This window comes from Chrysemys picta, chromosome 1, assembly GCF_011386835.1.
Source record: "Chrysemys picta bellii isolate R12L10 chromosome 1, ASM1138683v2, whole genome shotgun sequence".
NCBI lineage: Eukaryota > Metazoa > Chordata > Testudines > Emydidae > Chrysemys > Chrysemys picta.
Window position 1 is genome coordinate 312,887,648 of NC_088791.1, and position 19,699 is coordinate 312,907,346.

The 19,699-nt window shown below is 42.5% G+C and overlaps 1 protein-coding gene across 6 annotated transcripts in view; it reads right to left on the reverse strand.

The window, feature by feature from the left end:
- Positions 1–19,699, reverse strand: part of SGCG (sarcoglycan gamma) — a 174,196-nt gene that overhangs the window by 141,379 nt on the left and 13,118 nt on the right. The window contains exons 1-2 of one of the 6 annotated variants that reach the window (XM_065595028.1): positions 15,334–15,421; positions 3,449–3,518 (exon numbers count right to left, since the gene is read on the reverse strand). The exons of 4 other annotated variants lie outside the window; for them this stretch is intronic. The gene's annotated coding sequence lies outside the window, so the exon portion shown is untranslated. Of the gene's footprint in view, positions 1–3,448; positions 3,519–15,333; positions 15,528–19,699 lie in introns of those variants that run through there. One more of the 6 variants, XM_065595014.1, reaches the window with a different exon arrangement.

A 19,699-nucleotide genomic window follows, 5' to 3' on the forward strand; every position in this document is an offset into this window, starting at 1 on the left:
AACATATTCTACGTTTAGAATACACATGTTTCACTTTGCTTTTTATTCCATGAGATCCCTGGTAAATTTCATTAAAAGCACCTTACAGTTCTCAGTTTCCTTCTCACCCACCCAGCTCCCTATTTTAAATGCAAGAAGTTTTTGGGGACAATCACAATCTTTACATCTTGGCAGGTTTAATGTAAAAATCACCTATTCCATGCAATTTATGAAGTCCTTTGGCAGGAGCCCCTCACTGCCTACTTTAAAACATGTACTGATAGGTACAGAAATAGCCCCTTATTGCCTTTAGTGGAGAAGGAACTTTGACTGGACAGCAGAGCAGGTGAACGAGGAAAGTCCAAATGCATGAGTGGCTGGGAGAGGGGCTGCCTTTCTCAACCCCTCCCATTCAGTTCTCTGCTTAGCCACTGGGTGGGTAAAGTGGGATGGGGCCTGCCAATTGGCTTCCAAGCGCAACCCATTCCTATTTGAGCCAAGCCAGAACATTGCAAAAGTCTCTTATCTTCAGTTAGCTGTCCTGCTCTTCCTTTCTTTAGTTAGGAGCTGTGCCACTTATGATACTGCAAATTTAACTGATCACCTGTTTTTAGGGGTCAGGAAGGAATTTTTCCTGTTGGGCGAAACCAACATATAGCCTGGTGGGTTATTTCACCTTCCTCTCAGCCTCCTGATAGCATAGCTGGGTTAGAAGCAATAGGATTTGGAGTTCTTATAAGGCTTTTATGATTACTGACTCATTGCAACTATCAGCCAGTGTCCAGTGTGGAGAAAGGCTAAAAAGGCCAGATCCTGGAGGTAAATGAGACCAATGATTGTGCATTTGGACGTTGTGCTCATGGCAGGGAGGAGCTCGAAGTCTCTGAGGGCCAAGGCCGGCTCCAGCCTTTTTCCCGCCCGAAGCGGCAAAAAATAAAAATAAAATAAAGCCGCCATCAAAAGCACTTTGGTGGCAGCTCTACCGCCGTTGCTTCATTCTTTGGCGGCAATTCGGCGACAGGCCCTTCCCTCCGAGAGAGACTGAGGGACCCGCCGCCGAATTGCCACCAAAGAGCCGGATGTGCCACCTCTTTCTGTTGGCCACCCCAGGCACCTGCTTGCTGCGCTGGTGCCTGGAGCCAGCCCTGCTGAGGACTAACATTCCCTGCACCCAATCTTGTGGCCTCTGTCACTCCACAATACCCTGCCCTTATAAAGGAGGGAAGAAATGTCACAACTGAACTGAATCTGTGGTATAGACCAAGGAGAGTCTACCCTGGATTATTGTTTGGTTTGTGGAAAAAGCCCTGTAACCCACACTGCAACCAATTACATGCCTGGTACATGAGAGCTGGGCGGGGGGGTTGGACATAATGCCCCTCCCCAAGCAATAATTAAAGAAACTTTGTGGGGGAAAATATGGAAGAACAGATGAAGGCTACTGAAACAACCTTCACCATCACGGCTGCCACCCCCACCATCACCTGAGTCCCTAGGCTTTTGTCACCTTAATCCTGAGAGATGACCTGACAAGATCGGGCCAGAAAGAGGGATCCAGATAACATCTACTGGCTCCAGCTAAATCCCAAACACTTCCTGGGATGAAATGGGATCAGACTAACAACAGCAGCAGCTCCAGCCCATCTCAACTAACTTCTCTAAGAAATACCATCTAAGAGACTATTAAACAAGGTGTTTTTCCTTTTGAAGATTTTCTCCAGCTAAAGAGAGAGGGACCAAAATGACATGGCCATCTCCACTGGCTCCAGGTGAATCCCAAATAGCACCTGGGATAAAACTGGACCAGATTTTAACACCACCAGCAACAACAACAGCTCCAGCTCATCTCACCTAACTTCTTCTCTCTTCCTCAAAAGGACAGATATGACCATCTTTGATGCCATCTAAGAAACTGTCAAATAAGGGGGGTTTCCTTCTAAAAACACTCTCCAGATAAAAGGAATGAGAGATGTTGTTAAAATGGAAGCCTTAATACTTTACATTTTAAATGATTTAACTGTTTTTCCTTTTTTTCTCTATCTTTAATAAAAGGTTAAAATGGTGTGTTTGCCATGGTGCTAAGCAGGCTGAGGTCTCTGTATACCAAATCCCAAATCTTGTTTAACACTGTTTAATGTTGGACAGTGACTGAGTTATATTAACACATTTAGCCCATTTAATCCACCTAAATTAAATACAACAGTCCCCATTTACAGAATATCTGCTCTGTGATGGACTTCTGTAGCAACCATTCATGGCTGGTTAACTCATGGCTGCTCAAGTAGTCTACTAGGTCATTGCTGACCCTGGGAAGTGTACAGCCAATGATGTTATCCTGTGTAGATCACACTACAATCAGAGCCTGATGGCTTCCTGGCAGAGAGGGGATGATCAAGCATCTCCTTGCTTGTTTATATAGCGCATTGCAAATGTGTTTCCTGTCAGGACTTGCACTGTGGGTTCTGCAGACAAGGCAAGAATGCTATACAGGCTAGCATGATGGCCCTCCACTTCAGGATGTTCAGAGCAGGAGTCAGGGTCAGGAATCAGAACCAATGGTCAGAACTGGAGTCAGAGTCCAAATGCCAGAGCTGAGGGTCAAGACACAGTCAGAATGAGGAACCAGGGCAGAGGAGCAGAACCGTAGTCAGAGTCTGAATGCCACATCAAGAGTTGAGACAGAGTCAGAGGGAGGAATCAGAGCAGAGGGTCAGAACTGGAGTCAGAGAAGCAGGAGCAGGGCTGGTTCATAGGCAGAAACAAGGCTGGGATAGGACTGGAACAAGAATAGGTGCAGAGCAGGGTCTAGTCTGGAGCAGGGCTGAAGCAAGGCAGGAGCTTGGAGTGAGGCAAACACAGGGAAGCCGAGAATCTAAGGACATGTGCATTTGAACAGCCAGCAACCTACTGCTGCTATTAGGCTTAAGAACTAGCCCGCTAGCTTTCTCAGCCAATCAGGCATGGTGGTCTGTCACGCAGCCTAGTGTTCTTGTTAGGTAGTCAGGAGACTAAGCAGGCACACCTTCAGGGCCTTATTCCTGACAACAATTTTCTGCAAAATAGGTCAAGCCTTTTGGGATTCTTGTCCTTAGGGGTACTCTGACTCAACTTAGATTTTTCTTGTACTGCTAACATGACTAAAGATCTTGGGGTTAGAGTAAATACAGAAGTACTGAATCCCCATTGGAGGGACCCAGTACTGCTTTCCTACCTGTTTTGCAGTGCGTGTTATTGTGGCCAGCATCTGTGCAATCCAGACCAGTAAGGGGTTGTGTCACAATCTGCCCTGTAACCATGGGTGCTGTAAATGCTTTGCTGCTGTGGCTCACAGCCCAGACACCAACAGTCAACAGACAAGCATGCAGTCCCTTGAGTGTCTTTGTGCTTTGCAGTTGCAGTTCAGCACTCTGATCCCAGCTACCTGCCTACAACTCCAAAAGCCCCACTCTAGCTTCGATCAACCAATTACCTTATGTAGGGCCCAATCCTCTCCTCCAAATTTCTTACAAATTGTCTTCCCTGAAATGCCCAGGCCTCTCCTAGTACACATAGAGAAGTTATTAAGTTTGCAGATCCCTTTAAAGAAATAGTACATCTGCAGCTTACCACTTTATTGGAGTTAAACACTCAATCAAAGCACTGGTTTGGTTTATAGTAAAAAGTAAAACACATTTATTAAACAATATTAATAGGTTAAGTGATACCAAGTAGAAGGAATAAACATTAGAAAGGGTTACAAACAAAAAAAGGTATTTTCAGACTAAAACTTAATCTCAGCCAGTTACAATCTTTGCCTAAGCAGGTTTCTCACCTAAAATCAATTTCCAGAGACTTCAACCCTCTTGGTTGAAGGACCCATCTTTCTACGATCTATGTAGTATCTCAAGTGATGAATAAATTAGGGGTTATCTGCCCCTCCCTTTATAGTCCAGTAAACCTTTGAAAACCATCTCTCTCAAAAGTCATTGACACTGCTTCAATAGGCAGGCAGGCTTCTTGGCAGTGCTGTCTCCATCACCTAGCAAGACTGTTAAGAGATCATCTTTCTCCACTTGCTCTCATGATGGCTTTGTTTACATTGCATGTAAATATGCCTTTGTTACCTTTGCATGAGGACCAAACTGGTCAGACAAGCAAATACATAGTCCTTTGTGATCCGGACAAGCTAACTCCCCAACTAGAAGTGGGCTGTAGTCCACGAAAGCTTATGCTCTAATAAATTTGTTAGTCTCTAAGGTGCCACAAGTACTCCTGTTCTTTTTGCGGATACAGACTAACACGGCTGCTACTCTGAAACCTTTGATAATTTTGTTTACCGCATATGTAAATTGCAATCTCATTGTCACTGCTTAACCCTGCTTCATTTGTACTGAAGACTTGGGCAGACTTGTTCTCTACTTCGTTCAAATACAGACTTTAAAACATAATATCAGAGAATGTAGATAACTCAACATTATAATATTAATACACACATTCCACAATTATATTAATCACTAGTGTGTCATTAGTTTTCCAATGATTTATTGCATAACACCTATTAGATACAGATCATGACACCAATGAGTTGGGGTACACTGGTCAAGCCACCTGAAACTCACTACTAGATACCAGGGAGCCCCTTGTCCTTTTGCCTTGAGATGCTCTTAGGGTCACAGTGTTGTTGTGGCCGGCATCTGTGACAAGGCCTTAGCCAGTTCAAGAAGTCCCTCATTTATGGGGAGGGTGATGCTGCCTGGAACAGAAGCTGGCAAGGTGTCAAACACTTTGGAGATTTCTCCAATGTGACCAACGTCTCTATTGCCAGCATTTCGGCAATCCTTACAAGGAGCTCTTAGAATGACTTAATCATTTGGTACTCGTACCGGTTCCAAAGACACTACTTCATCAGGTGAGGAACATGAGAGGTCCTCTGGTGATGATACAAGGCAATGTTGTGGCTCTACCTTTGGTTCTTTCTGGTACTCTGGTGTAGGTGGTTTGTCCAAAAACACGGATGGGGAGAATTACCTCTTTTTATTTCATGAGTGCAGTGGACATTGGCTTCTTGATTCATGAAACGGTGGACCCCAGTATCCCAATAGAGCCAGGGTGTTACACCATAGGAATACGGCTAACTTGTTTGGTACTGGCTAGTCCAGTGCCATTCCCGATGAGACAATGGATACTGAGTCCTGTAGGGAAAGCTGATAGGGTCTTTCCATGGTGCTGTTGACTGACCTCAGAAGAGGGTTTTTTGCTCTAAGATGGGAAGAAGTGAGGAGAAATAGACCTCTTCTAGGAGTACCGTTGAAGTATATGGTGCTCTTGGTACAACGGTCTATACCATTGTTCTTTCAGCACTGAAGATGGTCCTGGTCCTGGTTCACTCAGGGTTGCATCCTCTGCAGCAGGCATTGAAGGCTAGCCAATTATTACCCTCATTTTGTATTTGTGCACTTGATTTTTCCTTCCTAAATGTAGTACTTTGCACTTGTCTTTACTGAATTTCATCTTGTTGATTTCAAATCAATTCTCCAACTTATCAAGGTTCTTTTGAATTCTAATCCTGTCCTCCAAAGTGCTTGCAATCCCTCTCAGTTTGGTGTCATTCAGAAATGTTATAAACACACTTTCCACTCCATTATCCAAATCATTTATTAAAATATTGAATAGAACCAGACCCAGGACAAACTCCTGTGAAACCCCACTAAATACATGCTCCCTGTTTGGCAGTGAACCACTGATAATCACTCTTTAATAATATTATAGAATGAGTTAAAATATTTTGACTATATCATGTCATAAGTTGTCATGTCATTATGAAATGATGTAATATTTGAAACATTTCAACTTTATATTATAAATCATAATTGCTGAAATATTTCAAATATTACATATTTTAATTACATATTATTTTACATTTTTACATATTTTTATATTATTTAATTTTTATATTTTTAGACTGTATAAATTGGTAATTGATTTTGAAATTGGTATTTTAATTGGTGTTATTCTAATTTATAACTGTTTTTGTAATAAGTAGTTTCCAATTGTAATTTGGTATAATATAAAAATAAAAAACAAAAATATTAAAAAATTAAAATGATAATTAAAAATCCCAAACCCAAACAGGCAGCTTTCCTGCTTGCCAGACAGGCAGCCCTGGGGCTGAGGACTCAGGCAGTTGGCTGGGTAGCTGACCCAGATGAACAACTTGGGAAGATATCTGTTCACCATTACAGTTAATTGCAATTGAAGGAAATGGACATCCTGCTGATGGGCCAAAACTGGCTATGCAAGCTTAAATTGTACTGGTGTGTGGTACACCACATACCATATGGGGAGTGGGAGAGCTGAAATTAAAACAAAAAGCTCTATTTACTATAGACATGGGTTTGGTAAAAAGAATAACACCAAGGCTGGTTGTTTCTAATAAGGCCATTACTAAATTCCTGAAGACTATGCCTGTGCCATACTTTAGAATCACAGAATCATAGAATATAAGGGTTGGAAGGGACCTCAGGAGGTCATCTAGTCCAACCCCCTGCTCAAAGCAGGACCGATCCCCAACTAAATCATCCCAGCCAGGGCTTTGTCAAGCCTGACCTTAAAAATCTCTAAGGAAGGAGATTCTACCGCCTCTCTAGGTAACCCATTCCAGTGCTTCACCATCCACTTAGTGAAAAAGTTTTTCCTAATATCTAACCTAAACCTCACACACCGCAACTTGAGACCATTACTCCTTGTTCTGTCATCTGGTACCACTGAGAACAGTCTAGATCCATCCTCTTTGGAACCTCCTTTCAGGTAGTTGAAAGCAGCTATCAAATCCCCCCTCATTCTTCTCTTCTGGAGACTAAACAATCCCAGTTCCCTCAGCCTCTCCTCATAAGTCATGTGCTTCAGGGCCCTAATCATTTTTGTTGCCCTCCGCTGGACTCTTTCCAATTTTTCCACATCCTTCTTGTAGTGTGGAGCCCAAAACTGGACACAGTACTCCAGATGAGGCCTCACCAATGTTGAATAGAGGGGAATGATCACGTTCCTCGATCTGCTGGCAATGCCCCTACTTATACAGTCTAAAATGCTGTTAGCCTTCTTGGCAACAAGGGCACACTGTCGACTCATGTCCAGCTTCTCATCCACTGTAACCCCTAGGTACTTTTCTGCAGAACTGCTGCCTAGCCATTCAGTCCCTAGTCTGTAGCAGTGCATGGGATTCTTCCGTCCTAAGTGCAGGACTCTGCACTTGTCCTTGTTGAATCTCATCAGATTTCTTTTGGCCCAATCCTCTAATTTGTCTTGGTCCCTCTGTATGCTATCCCTACCCTCCAGTGTATCTACCACCGCTCCCAGTTTAGTGTCATCTGCAAACTTGGTGAGGGTGGAGTCCATGCCATCCTCCAGATCATTAATGAAGATATTGAACAAAACCGGCCCCAGGACCGACCCTTGGGGCACTCTGCTTGATACCGGCTGCCAACAGTTGGCAGGCCATTCTGCAACGGTCTGTGGAAAAGCATCTGGATGAATTACAAAAGCAGGGCATAATTTTACCTTTGGAGTTCTAGGGATGGGCTGCATCAATTGTATGTATCCCAAAGGGCAATGGAAGCATAAGAATTTTTGAGGACTATAAAGTCATAAACTCCTGGTTGGAAGTGGACCAATATTCAATTCCTAAAATATAAGATTTATTTGCAAAACTGGAAGAGGGACTGAAGTTTATGAAACAAGACTTATCCCAAGCCTACCAGCATATGGTATTGCAGTCAGATTCAAAACAATTGCTGACAGTGAATGGATATAATGGACTATTTAGGTATGAAAGATTACATTACTGGGAAACCAGTGCACCTGCTGTGTTTCAAAAATGGTAGATCAGTCAGTTTTACTTACTATAAGTTTAGTCATAGAAATTAGAGATGTTAAAGAATTATCATCTCTCTAATATTTGCAGGGATGTCACTGCCAGATTTCTTACAATAAATTACCTAATTTTTTTTGCTGTGGTAAATATGTATATTTCTAAATATATAACCTAAATTTTCCTTTTCATTCCATTATTCGTAGTTATTCTCTCCTTGTACAATGTTAAATTATAATATATTTGTATCATGCCTCTTCTTAGCCATAACTAATAGAACAGTTACTACAATTACCACAACAGTAACAATTGTTCTTTGAGATGCTCTTGTCAGTGTGGATTCCACTGTAGGTGCTAATGCCCTTATGCATGCAAGATCAGATTCTTTTGCATAGTTGTGCCTGTTGGGTCTGTGCATGCATCTTATGTCTCCTCGTTCTTACACATAAGGGCACAAAGGGCAAAGCAGCCACAACCCTCCCTCATTTCCCTCACAATTGGAAGCACATGTTAGCTAAGGATTCTAAAAGCAGGGATGGAGGGCAAGCTGCAGCAGGATCCACATGCATAACATCTTGAAGAACCACAGTTACTTTAGGGTAATTAACCATTCTTTCCTCTTTAAATATGTGTCAGAGTGGATCCTATTGTAGGTAACTGTAAGTCGTACCCCTTCTGGATGGTGAGATGAGGAGTATCAGCTGCATTAGCTGAACAGAGATTGTAGTACTGCTTTCTCAAACTTGGCATCTGCCCTGGCAGCTAAGTTCAATGAATAATGTTTGACAAAAGTCAGTGGGTTATTCCACATCACCTTATGTGTCTCAGAAATTGGCAAGTTCCAGAATCTGGGAGATGATGTTGCTTGAGCTCTGGTGGAATGAGCATTGATGTTTGGAACTTTGCTTGAGATGCACTGTGTTACCCATTTGGAAATTCACTATCATAGCCCGGCCTCAGAAGACAGTCTGAATAGCTTGGTCCTATCAGTGTAGTAAACTAGCATAGTGGTAATGTCCAGTGTATGTATCTTCTGTCATAAATTAGCCTGGAGCTTTGGGAAGATGACAGGCAAATTGGTTGATTCAGACAGAATTTCTAAGACCACCCTGGGGTTGAATTTGAAGTGAAGTTTCTGCACCATCATGTTGTGTTTATGAAATGGCATGTAGGGAGGACCAGCCATGAGTGCTTCATGTTCACTCTCTCTCTCCTGGCTGAACTGATAGCAACTAGGAAAATGATCTTCAGAATGAGATGATGTAAGGAGTATTCTGAAAGGGGCTCAAAGGGAGGCCCAATTAGTCTCTACAGCACAATGTTGAGGTCCCTGGCAAGAGTAGGTTCTCTCACCAGTGGCTAAGTATATAAAAAATCTTTGAGGAACTTAAATACCACTGGATGGGAGAAGACCAAGCATGACTGCACAGGCAGATGGCACACCAAAATCAATGCAAGGTGAACCTTAATGTAGCTGAACAAAAGGCTGGAATGTTTCAGATGCAGCAAGTAATTAAAGAGCTATGGTACTGAAGCCTGCATTGGGTCCAGGTCATATTCAACTGCCCATATCAAGAACCTCTTCCATTTTAACAAATAAAGCCTTTCTGATAGATGTCTTGCTGCTCTGTATCAGGATCTGCTGGACTTATTTAGAGCAATATCTGTCCGTGGTACTTAACCAGCCAACATTGAGGCTATTGGGTCTGGAGTACCTAACTGTGGTATTGTGAAATCAGGTCTGGGCAGTTTGGGAGTTGAACCACCACTAGTCATTTTGTGAAGATTCTCAGTGCTGTGGAAAATCCAAATAGCAGCATCTTGTACTGGTAGTGATCTAGTCCTACTATGAATCTCAGGTCCTTTCTGTGAGCTGAGTGGATAATTGTGTAGAAGTATGTGACTTGCAAGCTGAGAACCACAAACAAGTTTTGAGCCTACTGAGGTGGAATGATGGAGGCAAGCATTTCCATTCTGAATCTGAGGTGGCATATGTATTTGTTCAGTTTCCTCTGGTCCAGGATAGAGTGAACACCCCCTTTTCTTCTCTGGGATAAGGAAATTTAGGAAGTAGAAGTCTCTTCCCTGGAACCTCCTCAATGGCTTGCAAATGAAGCAATGAAATCACTTCTTTTTGTAATAGGCTTTCATGAGAAAGTTCACTGATTATATATATATATATATATATATATATATATATATATATATAGACACACACACACACACTTTTTTAACATCCAAATTGAAGAAGAAAAATGGAAGGGTGAAGGCCATATTTTTCACCAATTTAGTGGGAAAGAACAAGTTTGAAGCTCTATGAAGTAAAGACATGGACACTTGCTGGGTTCCATCTTCTGGAGTAAGAGGGAGCTAAGTGAGTGTCATGGCCAGTCTGTCCTTTATACCCGTCCATGGAAGCATGAGGTGACAGTGGGAGTTCATGTGTGGCCCTAAAGGACACTGATATTCAAAAGAATCTGATCTTACATACATAAGGCACATGGGCACCTGCAGTGGTATCCATATTGGTACATACTTGACGAACAAAGATATACTATCATACTTACCTCTTAATTTTTCCTCATAAATAAATCCTTCTAACCCTGGATAATTTTGTTGTTCTTTTAGTATTACCCTCCATTTTTTAAATGTATGTGATATTGAGGTGGCCAAAACATAGTGCAGAATATTCTAGATTCATTCTCATAGAAACTTATAGGGTAAGTCTACACTGAATCTGGGAGCGATTCAGTCCAGTCCAGATCCACAGACTCACATTAGCAGGGCTTGTGCTAGTGCTTGACAGCCTTAGCTCCAGCCTTAGCCACATCAAAGCAATGTCTACACAGCAATTTTCAGTACGCTAGCACAAGCTCAGCTAACACAAGTCTGTGGGCCTGGAATGGGAGGCTCACTCCCAGATGCAGTGTAGACAAACCCTAAGAAGTGCTTATCACCTCCCTATTGTGTAACATGATGCCTCTGTGCAGACAGCTAGACGTTACATTGGTTTTTCTTTCTACTATCCCAACCTACAAGCTCAGATCAAATCTGCTCTCCTTTATGACTTTTGTATCTTTTGATATTAGTACATTCTACGTGTTACTTTCTCATTAGTGGTATGTGTTTTAGATACCTTCCTCCATTTGTACTGTTTCCATTTTAATTTCTGCCCACATTTCTAACCTTTGTAGGCCCATTTCTATTATTTCTCTGTGATCACTGATATTCACAACAACTTCCATCACTGAAATTCACAGATAACCTGTGGTTTACCTTCACTTCCAGTTCATTAATGAAAATGTTAAATAAGAATGACTAATTCCTGCAGTATCCAAATATAAATGTCCTCTCAGCTGGATTGCACTTAATTAGTATTCTTTGAGTTTTCTGCCACTTTTCACTCCACAGTGCTCAGATCCAAGCCAATCTGAATTACATTTTGTAATAGTTAACCAAATAGGCTATTGTATCATACACATCAACAATCCTACTGTAATGACTGCACAGATATGAAAGGCAGGAAATATAATATTGATTTTAATAATTATTGAAGTGGACAAGCATTCTGCTAGAGCAATCAGCACACATTCAACTAAACACAAATAATATATTGTTTAAAAATTATGGACTAGATTGAACAACCTGCAGTCACATGGGCAAGCACTTTAGCAGGAATACATGTGTAAGTGCTTGATCAGATGAATTACACTTGTATAATCTTGATCTAAATAACTCAAACATTTAAGTAATTTTCTTTCTGATGCGCTATTAATAAATGGAAGCCACAAATTTTGTTGTTCTTAAATATTATTTATGTTTCCCCAATATATTCTTTACTTCAGATATAATCAACAGTCCAAACAAGAAGAAAACTAGTAAGGAAAACAAAAGGATGAAGAAATCCTTTTTTGCCCAATGACAGAAATGTAAATGCGGTCCCCTAATATACTGTCAGAAGTAGTATAATATATTTTGTACATATTATAAGTAGCACAGGTAGTAAAGCCTGTAGTTAAGGTTGCTTGACATGTCTCAAGATCCTGTTTTCAGTTGTTTATAACTTTGTGACCATTTGGGCTGAAATTTTCCATGCCAAGTTTCTGCCTCATGCTGACTTGTCTTGGAAAGTTTCAGCAAAAAATGGTTGAGCCATTTTTAAGAATAAAGATAAGGAAAAACTTTGTTTTACCCATGCTAAATTAGCTATAAGAATATTTTTAAGAAGCTCTAATGCCTCCTTGTTCTGGAGCAGAGACTTGAAATTTGGCAGTTGTTGCTTTGCGAGGGATGTGCCTTTTGCTGTTCCTATTTAAAACTGTCTATCACCAATTCACAAGCCTTTGAAAAAGTCTCAGTCTGCAAATGCTCAATAGAGATTTGTTAGAGTTTTGCTGCTAAATTGTCCAAAGATTTCATCTGCATTAAGCGTGATTCAGCCCCTAACAGCTTCTACATACTGACCAAACTACATGTATGCCATCCCCACAGAGTGACTGAACATACTCCCAGCTGGCAGGGCTGGCTCTAGGCACCAGCGCTCCAAGCATGTGCTTGGGGCGGTACTTTCAAAGGGGTGGCACTCCGGCTCCTTTTTTTTCTTTTTTTTTTTTGCTTGGGGCGCAAAAAGCAGGGAGCAGGCCCTGAGCGGAGGTGAGCTGTGGTGGTGGTGGGCGCAGGGAGGGCCGCAGGAAGTAAAACCCTGGGGCGGGGGGCAGAGGAACAGCTCCCTCCCCAGCTCACCTCCGCTCCACTGTTGCCCGCTCCCCCGAGCGCACCGCCGCTCTGCTTCTCCCCCTCCTTCCGAGGCTTGCCGCGTGAATCAGCTGTTTTGCGGCAAGCCTGGGAGGGAGTAGGGAGAAGCGGAGCGGCGGCAGCGCGCTCAGGGGAGCAGGCGGAGCGGAGGTGAGCTGTGGTGATGTGGGGCACGGGGAGGGCCGCAGGAAGTAACCCGGGGGGGGGTCAGAGGAACCGCTCCCCCCCAGCTCACCTCCGCTCCACCTTCACCTCCTCCCCAGAGCGCGCTTCCGCTCCACTTCTCCCCCCCTTCCTCCCAGGCAAGCCTGGGAGGGAGGGGTAGGAGGGGAAATGTGGCGTGCCTGGGGGAGGAGGCGGGGCCGGGGATTTAGGGAAGGGTTTGGAATGGGGCGGGGAAGGGGTGGAGCTTGGGTGGAGCCGGGGGGGGGGGGGCGGGCGCGCAGGAAAACTGTTTTGCTTGGGGCGGCAAAAAACTTGGAGCCGGCCCTGCCAGCTGGTGATTTAGAGGGCTGAGCAAGATTTTCCATGCAATTGATGCTCTGTACTGATCAGTGCTGGGCACAAGAAGTGAGAGCAGGGAGACTGTCTCTCCTGTGCAATCAGTGATCCCCTGCTGGTGCCCAAGCAGCCACAAGGAGGAGGAAACAGCCTGACTTAAAACACAGAGGGATGAGAAATGGGAGATGGGATGTGGATGTGGGGTTATAATTGTCAGAGGTCAGGAAGAAGCAAACGGGGAGGGGAAAGCAGTGGCTGACAGGAGCCTCTGGTGGGGACAGCAGAGTGTTTTGAGAAGTAAACTACAAAATATAATCTACTTTCCCCCATCCAACTTTCTTCTGTGAAATATTACTCATATTTATTTGCAGAGTTACTGAATTCTTTGCAAAAGAGATTTTTAAGGGTTTGAAGAAGTCAACAGTGGCCAAAATCACATATTTATTACAAATCTACTTGTCTTTTAACTCATTTATTAAAATGGCACTCACTAATACCAGATTTAAGTAATTACAGAATTTGGAGCAGTGGTCTCCAACCTTTTTAAGCACAAGATCACTTTTTGAATTTAAATGCAACACAGGATCTACCTCAAAGAAAATGTAGAAATAACAGTAATCACATAAACCCAAACACCCTTGCCCTGCCCCCTGCTCTGCCCCTTCCCCAAGGCTATGCCCCTGCTCCGCCCCTTCTCTGAGGCCCCGCCCCACTCACTCCATCCCCCCTCCCTCCGTTACTTGTTCTCCCCCACCTTCACCAGGCTGGGACTGGGGGTTGGGGTGTGGGAGGGGATGTGGGCTCTGGGATGGGGCCAAGGGGTTCAGAATGTGGGAGAGGCTCCGGGGTGAGCCTGGGGTAGGGGGTTGGGGTGCAGGAGGGGGTGCAGGGTGTGGGGTGCAGGAGGGGGCTCAGGGCTGGGGCCGGGGGTTGGGGTGCATGGTGCAGGCTCTGAGAGGGAGTTTGGGTGGGGGGGGGGCTCAGGGCTGGGGTAGGGGGTTGGGGTGCAGGAGGGGGTTCAGGGCTGGGGTAGGGGGTTGGAGTGCGGGAGGGGTTTGGGGTGTGGGCTCCGGCTGAGTGCCGCTTACCTCAGGTGACAGTGCAGCGGGGCTAAGGCAGGCTCCCAGCCTGCGCTGGCCCTGTGCTGCTCCCGGAAGAGGCTGGCATGTTCAGCAGTGGTTTCTGGAGGGGGACAGGCAGGTGGTTCCACACGCTGCCCCCGTCCACAGACACCACCCCTGCAGCTCCCATTGGCCACGGTTCCCCATTCCCGGCCAATAGGAGCTGTGGGGGTGGTGCCTGAGGGTGAGGGTAGCGTGCAGAGACCCTCTGCCCCTTCCTCCCACCAGGAGCTGCCGCTGGACACTTCCGGGAGCGGCATGGGGCCAGGGCAGGCAGGGAGCCTGCCTTAGCCCCACTGCACCACCATACTGTTAGCGGCCTATCTCTCAGTTTGGCTGCAGGAGGGTCGTCAACCGTACTCTGTGACCGAGATCGAGTGTCAGAGGCTCCACAATCGACCAATTGATCGCGATCTACCTATTGGTGACCATTGATTTAGAGCCTTTTACTTCTAATGTAGGTCACTAGTTGCTATTTAACTCAAGGTGGCTGTGGTGGTGGTGTCCAAGAACTATCCCTGATTTCTCCCTCATGTGATCAGAAGTTGTTCATGGCAGCTCCTTCTCACTCCCTCCCTTTGATCCCCACACCCTATATAGTAGGGAGAGAGAGAGGGGAAAATGGGAGTAAAGACCCCATTCTGGACTGGATTAAGCCTTGGGTCTGTACTAGATGTACAAAGAATGAATTCACTGTATATACTACAGGCTCTCTCACAGCTGAGATTAAAAAAATTTATTGAAAAAATCTGTGTATATCTATGTTACATTATATAAACTCAAAAAGTGTTACAAAATTATTTTCTTTAGTATTACATAAACAAAAGCATATACAATGCAATACACTACTGAATGTAACTATTTCCACAAACAATCCTATTGTAGTCTATAAATTTAAATGTTTCAATATTTTTATAATTATATATTAAAAATCAACACTTTAACTTTGGCTCCTAAAGTAAACACATAGAAACATGATCTTAAATTAGGACAGCAAAAGCTCAGAATGTCATACAAAGGAATAGATGGAAGATAATCTGAACAGATCTAAAAACTGTCAGTACAAAAAACTCTCTCTTTTTATTACAATACCTATATCAAAACAAACCAAAAACACTTTTCATAACTTACCTTAGAGATCTGAAACAACACAGACTGTTGAATTAAATATAATCAGTCTCCTCCCAAGATGCAACATGTAACTTTTCCACCACTTTCAAATCTGGAGTGGAAGATATTTTAGGCCTGGCTAAGTATCACTGAAAGAAAATTCGTTCCCATGTTTGGCCATGTCTTACATTCCATCTCCTTTCACTGGCAACACAGACACAGCTAATTTTAATCTGTGACATAAACAGCTAGCATGACAGTTAAAATTGTTTAGGCACTGACTCCAACACACTGCACTAACTGTACCAGCATAAGAAATTTCTGATGTACAATAAAAGGGCCCAACCGTAGTAGGTCCAGGCCACCAAAAATTCCCAGTTACTCAGCACCTTGCAAGATTAAAATCAGAGGATTACTAAAATCTTTAGCTTCCTATAACACCCACTGCTAATTTAAAGAAAATATATATTCAGACGGCATACATAATTTCCAATGGAAATCTAATAATCTGTTCAGTAAAATATTTATTAATGTTAACAATACTCTAATTATAATACATCTTTTATAAATATTATAATTAAAACAGCACAACAGTGGCTAATAAGTTTTCTTACCACTTACATATGAAATATGAAAATGTATACCACAATCTTTGTTTAAAACAATCTAAGGGATGCAGGTGCAGGCCTTAAAACTACATATTTAGTGATGAAATTATGCTAACATTATGTTACATTCGTAAGTGTAATTTTATGTTCAAGTTTTAAATGTAAAATCTAGAATTCTGGTGTTGCACTGCTTATATTAGCCTGATTATGCAAATACTAACCCTCAAACTCTGTTTTTATTCATGATACTTTGGATAAAATCAGTGCTGGTAGCTATTTACATTATAAAATACATTAAGATATATATTTGAAAGATTTGTAGAAGATTAAAAGCTTTGTAAACACTTGTTATGTGAAGCACTGTAATCATTATCCATATGTTTCATATATGCAGAGCACTTGGGGAGGGAAAAGATGTTGGAGCGTGTGGCCCTTAGGTTCTTCTGGACAGGGATCCACAAAGAGGTCTGCGATTTCTGTGCCTCATGCCCCAAATGCTAACTGGCAAGATCCAAAGGTATGCCAAAAGCCCTCCTGATTCCGCTCCCAGTGATGGGCATACCCTTCGAATGAGTAGGGATGGATCTAGTGGGTCCCATCGAAAAGAACATGTCAGGGTACCATCACACATTAGTGATAGTCAATTATGCCATGCACTGCAAATGCCCCACCATAACACATGGACTCATGAGGGTCTTCACAAGGGTCAGAATACCAAAAGAAATATTGACAAACCAGGAGTCTAACTTCTCATCTAAACTGATGCAGTAGCTGTGCAAATCGCTAAGCATTCAGACCCTCAAGATCTCCATCTACCATCCACAGACAGATGGGCTGGTGGAGTGATTCAATGGGATTCTGAAGGCCATGTTGAGAAAGTTTGTTGATTCAGACCCCCAGCACTGGGACTGACTACAATCATCATTACTGTTTTCCATAGAGGAGGTCCCCTAAGCCTCCTCCAGATTCTCTCCCTTTGAGCTTCTTTATGGGACACAGCACAGGGGCATTTTTGACCTCCTCTGGGAAGCTCTGGAAGAACAAGAGTCCTGGACTCAGTGTCATACGTGCTTCAACTGCGAGAGAGACTGAAACGCTAAGGCGCTTCATCAAGAAAAACCCTTTGAAAGCCCAGCAAACACAGAAACGCACCTACAACTAGAGGGCCCAGTTGCAAACTTCTGAGCCAGGTGATAGGATGCTGTTGCTACTCCTGACCTCCAAGTCTAAACTACTGGCCCAGTGGCAGGGCCCATTCAAAGTGATGAGGAAGGTTGGTCCAGTTGACTATGAGATTCAACAGCCTGGGAGAAAGAAGGAAACACAGATTTATGATGTCAACATTGAGCCTTCCAGGCCTTCAGAAGGACTTCTGATAGCCCTGTACCCCCTAGAACCTTGCCACAGCCTCTCATCACTGGGTGGTACAGCCAGTAACTGTAATACAAAATAATGAGTAATATCAAATTCTTGAACAATAAAATTAAGGGAATGCTTATTATGTATTTTTAATATTGAGTATGGCTCAAAATATTTTAATATTAAAAAGTGAATGACACTTTCAGTGATCAGAAAAAAGTGTTATATTTGTCTTTCAGTGTGAATGCCATGGAAAGGAGCAGAGAGTTCATGGGAAGTAGGATTGAGCCTGGAGTGTTTTAATTGGAGGGTGGTAGCACTTTGTTGTTATTGTTATTTGTTGGAATTTTTTGTTTTGTTTTAGTAAAGATGATCTCAAGGAGGTAAATTTAGACCAACTGCAGTTGGTGTGTACAATATTTGGATCAGGGTAGGGGAAGCCACCTGTTCATAGAAACATGTTTCAAGATGTAGGTTTTCCTCGGATTCTGGTTTTAAATCTCCTGTACAGTACTTATGAAACCTTTGATTCAAAAGACAGAAACATGAAGAGATTTCAGAATGCATTTAAGCAGATAGGTATTTCTTTAAATACCAATAAAAAAATCAGAATTAAGCTCATAATAGACTCTTTCGAGAGACATTGATTTTAAACTAAAATGTCTAGAGACTACTTTCTTTTTTCAAAGGTGAATGCACTAACGTTTCCTGGATTTCATTATGACTGTAGTATATTTCACACACACACACACACACACACACACACACACACACACACACTGAATTGTATTCCCAGTTAAAAAATGGCCTTATGAAAAGCCATTTTCGTTTCACTTTTAGGTGCAGTTTACTCACATCATGTTTACCTCCCAACTGTTTCAAGTAATTTAAAAAAACATGCAAAACAAAGTAGCACAAACACAAAATATTCCATCTGTAGCATGTGTCTTTTACTAAAGTTACAGGTATCAGAGGGGTAGCCGTGTTAGTCTGAATCTGTAAAAAGCAACAGAGGGTCCTGTGGCACCTTTGAGACTAACAGAAGTACTGGGAGCATAAGCTTTCGTGGGTAAGAACCTCACTTCTTCAGATGCAAGACTTGCATCTGAAGAAGTGAGGTTCTTACCCACGAAAGCTTATGCTCCCAGTACTTCTGTTAGTCTCAAAGGTGCCACAGGACCCTCTGTTGCTTTTTACTAAAGTTACAGTTGCTTAGGCCAAGGCTAAATACAGCAGACAAATAAATTCTCTTCCCCTTAAACTCCTGTTTACAAAAGCCCAATTCAATATTACACATGGGAGTTCTCCTCTCAGCATATATAAATACAGTAAGTTGTGTCTATGTAGAGACAAAATTTCTCCCCAAATTCCTTTGTCTGTTACTTTTCCCCAGCTCCTGGCATTTGAAAGGGGCTGGCATGTTCAACCTCTCACCTGGTACTCTTGTTTAGTTGTAATACTTGTACTCCTGCTAGTGTTACACACCAAGGAACTGATTTTAATTTATACTAACACACCCTCGTAAAGGGTTTTAGGGTAATTGAAAATCCAGCCCTAAAACACAAGGTGTAGAATGAGAATTTAAATACACTTACTGACATTGTTTTGAATGTGATGCCAAAGTGTTGTATATAAAGCACTGAAGTAATAAAAAAGAATGATGATTACTCCATCTTTGTGGATGAATTATAGAATAACTGTTCAGTTGCAGTTTGAATGATTTTTTAAAACAATTTTGGCTGCTCTTGGCATCTATTAATGATAGAGATTATATGCTAACATTATATATTTAAATTTCTAGCTATGTGGAATTGTTTAGATGCTTTATAGATATTTCTTCATTTAAAAAAATTATTACAGTTTGAATATGATACTGGATTTTTGTTTATCATGAAACATTAGTAGTAGTAAATCTTACACAGGTAGAAGTTTTCAAAGTTTTACTATTAGATTACTTAGACTGAGGTATAAGTGTCACAACATAACTTCATCATTTTATTTTTTCTCAACGACATTGTTAGGGAAGAACCTATATTGATTAAATATTGGGACAACAGAGTATTTATTTTTTAAGAAAACAATTTTGTCAGGCTAAATCTTCAAACAAGAGAGCTTGGACTATTTAAATGGAGATTATTAAACACCTCAGCCTTGGGCCATCATGTTGAGCCTTGGGCCTTCACTGTGGAGCTACCACCCTCCCATGGGTACAACACAATTCCAGGGCTAGTCAATCACCTGATGAAGACGGCGCATTTTATATTCTGTCATGACATCCCCACTGCCCAGGAAACAGCCCATCTGTTCCAACACAATGTGGGCAACCCATGAAGGTGAAAGACAAGTGTATCCAACCAGGAGTTCCAGTTCGTTTCCCACTTTTGGCAGGAATTTCTCTGCCTTTTGGGCAGCAAATCTTG